This window comes from Alnus glutinosa, chromosome 6 (assembly GCF_958979055.1).
Source record: "Alnus glutinosa chromosome 6, dhAlnGlut1.1, whole genome shotgun sequence".
Taxonomy (NCBI): Eukaryota; Viridiplantae; Streptophyta; class Magnoliopsida; order Fagales; family Betulaceae; genus Alnus; species Alnus glutinosa.
In genome coordinates this window covers 5,087,512-5,095,220 of record NC_084891.1, presented here as the reverse complement: position 1 = coordinate 5,095,220, position 7,709 = coordinate 5,087,512, and the positions used below count along the sequence as shown (strand labels likewise).

At 39.3% G+C, this 7,709-nt stretch overlaps 1 long non-coding RNA gene across 1 annotated transcript; it reads left to right on the top strand.

The window, feature by feature from the left end:
- The first annotated feature begins 211 nt into the window (after nt 1-211).
- LOC133871242 (uncharacterized) lies at nt 212-3,061 on the top strand. Its single transcript, XR_009900839.1, has 2 exons — nt 212-1,299; nt 2,291-3,061. It is a non-coding gene; the product is annotated as an uncharacterized LOC133871242 (long non-coding RNA).
- The last annotated feature ends 4,648 nt before the right edge of the window (nt 3,062-7,709 follow it).

Genomic DNA, 7,709 nt, shown 5'->3' with positions numbered 1-7,709 from the left:
TATAGCATATAATTATTATTAGTTTATTAACCACATTTTATCGGATCGCACCTTTCCTCACGCACTCCTCCTTCTTTTCCATTATTTCTGCTCCTTTTCCAGCTATCCCTTCTTTCCAGCATTATGTTTATTGTTATTATAATTTAAGTGGCCGACTATTGTGATTGAAACACTACCTCTCAGCACACTTCCTCTTCCATTATTCCTTCTCCTTTTCTTTCTTCTATTTTAATCCTTCTTTGCAGCACCTCTTTTCCTTTATTCCCTCTTTCATATTTCTTTCTCTCTTTTCCTTCTTTCTTTATTCTTCTTTCTGTCTTCTTCTTTTTATGACCGGCAGAGAGAGTGAGTAGGGAGAGTAAGACTAAGAGAGGGAGAGATGTGAGACAGCAAGAGATTGAGAGAAAGGTGAGATGCTGAGAGACAGAGAAAGGGAGAGACCCGAGAGACCCATAGCCAAGAAACCATCCAGTCCAGTGGCAGATCCGTGACCAACGAACCCGTAGCCATGCAGTCTCGATCCATTGTGGCTCAATCGGAACCCGCCGACCCCACACGACCGGTTGTGCAACCAGAATCCGGCGACCCAACCCAGCCAAACGGTGCGTGTGATTGTGACCCAGCTGCCCAACATGAAGCCGAACCCATATCAGACCCCGTGGCAGACCCAAGCCCCGATCAAACCCGAGAGAAGTCCAGCTCGTATGAACCCAGAAACTGTCCTACCCAGTTCCGATCAAAGCTGACTCATCAATGCAAGCCAACCCAGAAATTCCAGCAACCACGTGCACTATTCAGCAAACCCGCAGCAACCGGCCATGAAGGATCCAAGAGAAACCCAGTTTCCACCGGTGCCGTGAAGCTCATAACTCCGAAACCCCAGCCGATTGTAGCAAATCAGGAGATCGAGAGGAGGAGGCTTCGGCAGAACCTAGGACCTTGACCCGCAACCAACATACATGAAACCCAGCAACCAACCGAACCATCCAGCATGGGGGAGGGGACCTGAAGACCGGCAATCCAGCAGCAGTGACCACGGTGAAGCCGACCCAGACCACCCAGCCGTAACCCACAGATCCTAACCCCAGCTACTCCGGTGACCCCGACAGGTGACCAAGCCATATGTGTATGAGCCCGTGCGACCAAGACCCCAGCAACCCATAACCCGAATTCTCTGCCAAGCCCAACCCGGTTTAGATCCAGTCCATGTTGATGGCCCAACAGCAGCAGAAAACCAGCCCATAGTAAACCCAGTCAACCCGTAACCCAAAAGCAGTGAGAGGGAGATTGATGTTGGAGGTGAGACCCGGACCCGTATATATATTCGTTATGTCATATAGGTCTATAACTAAACATAAGTTCAGTACCCATATATATATATTTTATAATATCATATATGTATATATTCTGTACATCATATATATATATATATTCTGTACATCATATATATATATATATATATATTCTCGGTGCTTATATATATATACATATATTCAGTACATATTATCTTATAATAATTCATGTTTATACATTTATATATGTAACAAATGCCATATAAATATATATATATATATATATATATAAATATATGCCAAATACCATGATATGCTAATATATATATATATGCTGTCTGCCTAATTTAATAAAGAACCAAATTATGTTAAAAATAATAATTACTAATACTGATTAGTACGTCTATTAAAGTAATATTATTATAATATTTATATAAATGGAAAAATACATAATTGTGATATAATTATATAGCTATAATTATATAGGTATTGATAAAATGATCCTTATAAAAATTAGTATTTTAGAATACAAAAGAATATTACCAATATGAAATATTTGACATTATTAAATTAATATGTACGTCGTTGCAATGTCTAGATAATGTTAGGGAGATAATAAAGATTATAATAATTATGTGGTCTCAATAACTAAATTAAAAACATGTTAAAAATATTAGTTTACTTTGATATGAAATTGATTATGGAAATTGAGCATGATGTTTTACTATGAGATCTTTAATATATGATAATTGTTAGAATTAATATGTTTTGTTAATTGGATTGATGCTCCCTAGAAATGATTAGGTCTTGTTTGGAGTTTTAGTATTTTATGGAAATATGGATTAAGGTATTAACGTTTGAAAATTTACATGTTGAATTCTAGTCATGATGATCCTTCCATTTATGTATGTATGTGACTTTGGAATTCATGTTTAGGCATGAGTTCCTAGAAGTAATGATATTGACCTTGTGTGCACATGTATATGTATTTGATGCAGATGATGAATTGAGACAGCACAAAAGGGCTGTAAGTATTTTTATACTTACTGAGGGTAGCACTGGATTTCAATAATGTTGTGTTTATGTTTTATTTTAATTGGATGCGTGTGACTGATTATTGCATACTGTTAATAATCAACCTATTAATATTGGGCGCGACGTCTCCCAAAGGTTCATGATAGAGTTGAACCGGAAACAATAATAATCATATTGATTGGAACGGCTTTCAAAGTACTAGAGGAGGGAGGTCTCCGATAGTGCGAAAACAAGTTAATTAAAATGTAATGTAGAGGGGACGGCCTCGAGAAACACGATTAAACGGGGGGACGTGCCCTTACAAGAGAGGAGTGTAATCACTATATAAACTGTTAAACTTTGCATGAAAAACTATCACCTCATCATTATGTCATATCTGTACCTTAAAATAACGCATAAATCATGATGTTGTTGAATGACAGTTAGCTCACTTATGAAACTATGGGATTGTGGCGGTAACCACCTTCTCATAGATGTTTGCGCAGGTACTGAAGATTATGGAATGGATTAACTGCTAGCTTAAGAGATTTATAGCTGTGTAGTTAGGATTTTAGTACTTTGTACTCATAGATGTTTGTACTATTTGCTTGTAATATGTCTAGACATTTACTTGTAATTAATAAGTTCCATGCAGGCTTTAGTGTCATATGTGACACATGTTTCTTTGTAAATAGTGTAAAGATTTTTAATGTATTTTCTAGAAGATGTCAGTTAAAGCTCTGAATATATCGTAAGGGAGTTGTCCCTATCGGTGATGTTAAAAAAAAAAAGATATTCGTATTTTTCCGCTGCTAGATTTTATCAACTCTGAATGGTTAACGATACGTAATTATCCAGATATAATTACTTACGCTTTTTGTAAAAAGCGGGTCGTTACATATATATATATATTGCAGGGTCTCTTCAGTTCATTACAGTTGAGAGTACTCAAAGAAAATGTCATAAATAAATGCATGAAAAGTTTCAAGTATTATAAAAGACACTTCCCATATATTAAAGAAAAGTTCAATATATAGTTTTTTTTTTTTTTTTTCCATATGATATCATCATTTTAAAATTTGGCTTTATATATATAATTCCTGAATTCCCCTCGATCCTTTGCTACGTACTTAAAAGAGCCCAACTTTTTTCCTTATTTAATTTGTACTTTTCATTATATATGTGGAGGGACAAGCTAGACTTCTATGCTCCTTTTTGTTTCCATGTTATTTCCATGATATGGACATGATTAATTATTATCAACGTAGCATATATATATATATATGGGTTGTCGAGTAGTCGTAGGTTGTGTGCATGCATGTATTTATGTGATAATTGTTGGGTGGTCCCTCCTATGTGGGGGACCAACCCATAAGCCAAAGAAACAGAGGCTGTCGCCTCTGTTTCTGTTGGCAGAGGGCAAGTCACGCACAGTGCGTGACTTGCGCCCAAATGAAGAAGAAAAAGAAAATGAGGCAAGCTGATTTTTCAGCTTGAGTTACAGAGAAGGGGGAAGAGAGTTTTTTTGAAAAAGCCTCTCGAGAAAACAGTGAGGGGAGGAGAAAAATAGAGCTTCTAACATAGCTATTTCCGTCAGAGATTGGAGGGTCATCTATGGTCCGATCTTGATGAAATTTTAGTATGTTGTTCCTGATGACGAGGGCTACGCATTGACTGGTGTCGATCGTTAGACTTCCTCTCCAGTTGCTCGGTTGTTCATCCCCACTTGGTGAGACCTTTCTTTGTTTTGTTGTAATCCACTTTTGAAGTGATGAATTTATGTTTTAATCCAAGAATGCGTGTATTTTTGATGTGGTGATAACCTCTAGATATTGTTCTAGAGAAGACAATTTGTAAGCCCATTATTGTTGATAGTGGAAGTTTTAACTGGACTAGGTCCCGTGGTTTTTCCCTTCACACCGGAGGGTTTTCCACGTAAAAAATTTTGGTGTCTTGCTTGTGGTGGTTGCTGGATTTATTTTCCTGCATTGTTCTTGTGTGAGTTGATATTTTGGTGCTAGCTAGATTGACTATTTAATTTGTACAAAGAGGGGTAGATAATTTCCGCTGTGATTTTGTTATTGACATTCACCCCCAACAAAGTGGTATCAGAGCTTTGGTTGTGAAATTGCTGTGTAAATTAAATGGAGGAGTCATCTAATAGCATGGTTAAACTCACGGCTTCCAATTATTCAATTTGGAAGACTAGGATGGAAGATATTTTGTACTGTAAAGAATTGTTTGAGCCTATTGAGCTAAATGGGATTAAACCGGATGCCAAAACCGATGATGAATGGAAGAAATTAAATAGGAAAGCCGTCGGATATATTAGGCAATGGGTTGATCAAAGTGTCTTCCATCATGTAGCCAAAGAAGTTGATGCTTACTTAGTTTGGTTGAAGTTAGAGAGTCTTTATGAGCGAAACACTGCTAAAAACAAAGCCTTTATGATAAGAAGGCTTGTGAATTTGAAGTACAAAGATGGGCAAAGTGTTATGGAGCATTTGAGTAATTTTCAAGGATTATTGAATGAGTTGTCTACCATGAAACTTGTACTAGATGATGAGGTGCAAGCATTACTTATGTTGAGTTCTTTGCCGGACAGTTGGGAAACCTTGGTAGTGTCACTCAGCAATTCGGCTCCCAACGGTGTAATGACTATGGGTATGGTAAAAGACAGCATGTGAAAGAATCAGGTGTATGCTCTCTCATGCAAAATTGCCTAAATCATTTTGGGGTGAGGCAATGAAGACCGCGGTTGACTTGATCAATCTTTCTCCGTCAGTTCCTTTGAATTGTGACTTTCCTCAAAGGGTGTGGACAGGGAAAGATGTTTCTTTTGAGCACTTGAGAGTGTTTGGCTGCAGGGCGTTTGTTCATGTTCATAGAGATGAGAGGTCCAAGCTTGATAGCAAGGCTAAACAGTGTATCTTCCTGGGTTATGGACATGAGGAGTTTGGTTATAGACTTTGGGATCCAATTTCTAAGAAAATCATACGGAGCAGAGATGTTGTTTTCTTTGAAGATCAAACCATTGAAGACATGGAACAGACTAAAAAGCTAGAGTCTCTCTGTGAAGAACGTGTTGATTTGGGTCCAGTTGTTCCTCCTTGTGTGACACATGATGAACACATAAGAGATGTACAAGAAGAACATGTTGACACAGTTGGTAGAGATGGTGAATCCGCAGTTGATAATGTGGAGTCAGAAGAGCACCTAGAGCAAGCTTCCTCAGAGCCATCCACTGAGATTCAGTTGAGGAGATCTACCAGAGAGCGCCAACCTTCCAGAAGATATTCAGTTGATGAGTATGTGTTATTTTCTGATGGGGGAGAGCCAGAAAGTTATCAGGAAGCTATGTTACATGACCAGAAAAATGAGTGGCAAAAAGCCATACAAGAAGAGATGAAATCCTTGCATGAGAACCACACATATGATTTGGTGGATCTGCCTAAGGGCAAGAGAGCACTCAAGAATAAATGGGTGTTCAGATGCAAGATTGAACCAAACAGATCACAACCAAGGTACAAGGCACGGCTGGTTGTGAAGGGGTTTTGTCAGAAGAAGGGTATTGATTTTGAAGAAATTTTTTCACCCGTGGTGAAGATGTCTTCTATCAGAGTTGTTCTAGGCCTGGCTGCCAATATGAATTTGGAGATTGAACAGCTTGATGTGAAGACTGCTTTCCTTCATGGTGACTTGGAGGAGGAAATATATGTGGAGCAACCAGAGGGGTTTACAACTAGAGGCAAGGAACATCTAGTGTGTCAGTTGAAAAAGAGCTTGTACGGACTCAAGCAGGCACCGAGACAGTGGTACAAGAAATTTGACTCCTTCATGGTTGAGCACGGGTATGACAAAACTACTTCTGATCACTGTGTATTTGTGAAAAAGTTCTCAGATGGAGAATTTATTATTCTCTTGCTATACGTGGACGACATGTTGATAGTTGGTTGTGACACTAGCAAAATTGACAGATTGAAAGAGGAGTTGAGCAAGTCCTTTGCTTTGAAAGACTTGGGACCCGCAAGACAGATTCTTGGTATGAAGATCTCTCGTGACAGGAAAAATGAAAGATTGTGGCTATCACAAGAGAGTTATATTGAGAAGGTATTGGACAGGTTCAACATGAGCAAGGCAAAACCAGTGAGCTCTCCACTTGCAGGTCATTTGAAGCTAAGTTCGAAGCAAAGTCCTAAAAGTGAGAAAGAAAATGAAGAAATGAAGAAAGTGCCTTATGCTTCAGCTGTGGGTAGCTTGATGTATGCCATGGTGTGCACGAGGCCTGATATCGCTCATGCTGTTGGAGTTGTCAGTCGGTTCCTTTCTAATCCCGGCAAAGAACATTGGGCAGTTGTGAAATGGATTCTCAGGTATCTCAGAGGTACTTCGAGGGTATGCTTGTGCTTCGGTAACGGTAAACAGGTGCTTGATGGGTTTACAGATGCAGATATGGCCGGTGATATTGACTCCAGAAAGTCTACTTCAGGGTACCTGATTACTTATTCAGGGGGGAGCAGTGTCATGGCAATCCAGATTGCAGAAATGTGTTGCTTTGTCTACTACAGAGGCTGAGTACATTGCTATCACAGAAGCTGCTAAAGAATTGTTATGGATGAAGAAGTTCTTACAAGAATTGGGTCTACAGCAAGAGAGGTATTTGCTTTACTGTGACAGTCAGAGTGCCATACACCTCAGTAAGAATTCAACCTTTCACTCAAGATCCAAACATATTGATGTTAGGTATCATTGGATTCGTGATGCGTTGGATGAGAAATTGTTGCACATTGAGAAAATCCATACTGATGATAATGGTTCAGATATGATGACAAAAACTTTGCCTATGCAAAAGCTCAAAACTTGCAGAAGGAAAGCGGGCTTGGTAGAGCCCCCCACGTAGTCGGGAGGGGGAGATTTGTTGGGTGGTCCCTCCTACGTGGGGGACCAACCCATAAGCCAAAGAAACAGAGGCTGTCGCCTCTGTTTCTGTTGGCAGAGGGCAAGTCACGCACAATGCGTGACTTGCGCCCAAATGAAGAAGAAAAAGAAAATGAGGCAAGCTGATTTTTCAGCTTGAGTTACAGAGAAGGGGGAAGAGAGTTTTTTTGAAAAAGCCTCTCGAGAAAACAGTGAGGGGAGGAGAAAAATAGAGCTTCTAACATAGCTATTTCCGTCAGAGATTGGAGGGTCATCTATGGTCCGATCTTGATGAAATTTTAGTATGTTGTTCCTGACGACGAGGGCTACGCATTGACTGGTGTCGATCGTTGGACTTCCTCTCCAGTTGCTCGGTTGTTCATCCCCACTTGGTGAGACCTTTCTTTGTTTTGTTGTAATCCACTTTTGAAGTGATGAATTTATATTTTAATCCAAGAATGCGTGTATTTTTGATGTGGTGATAAC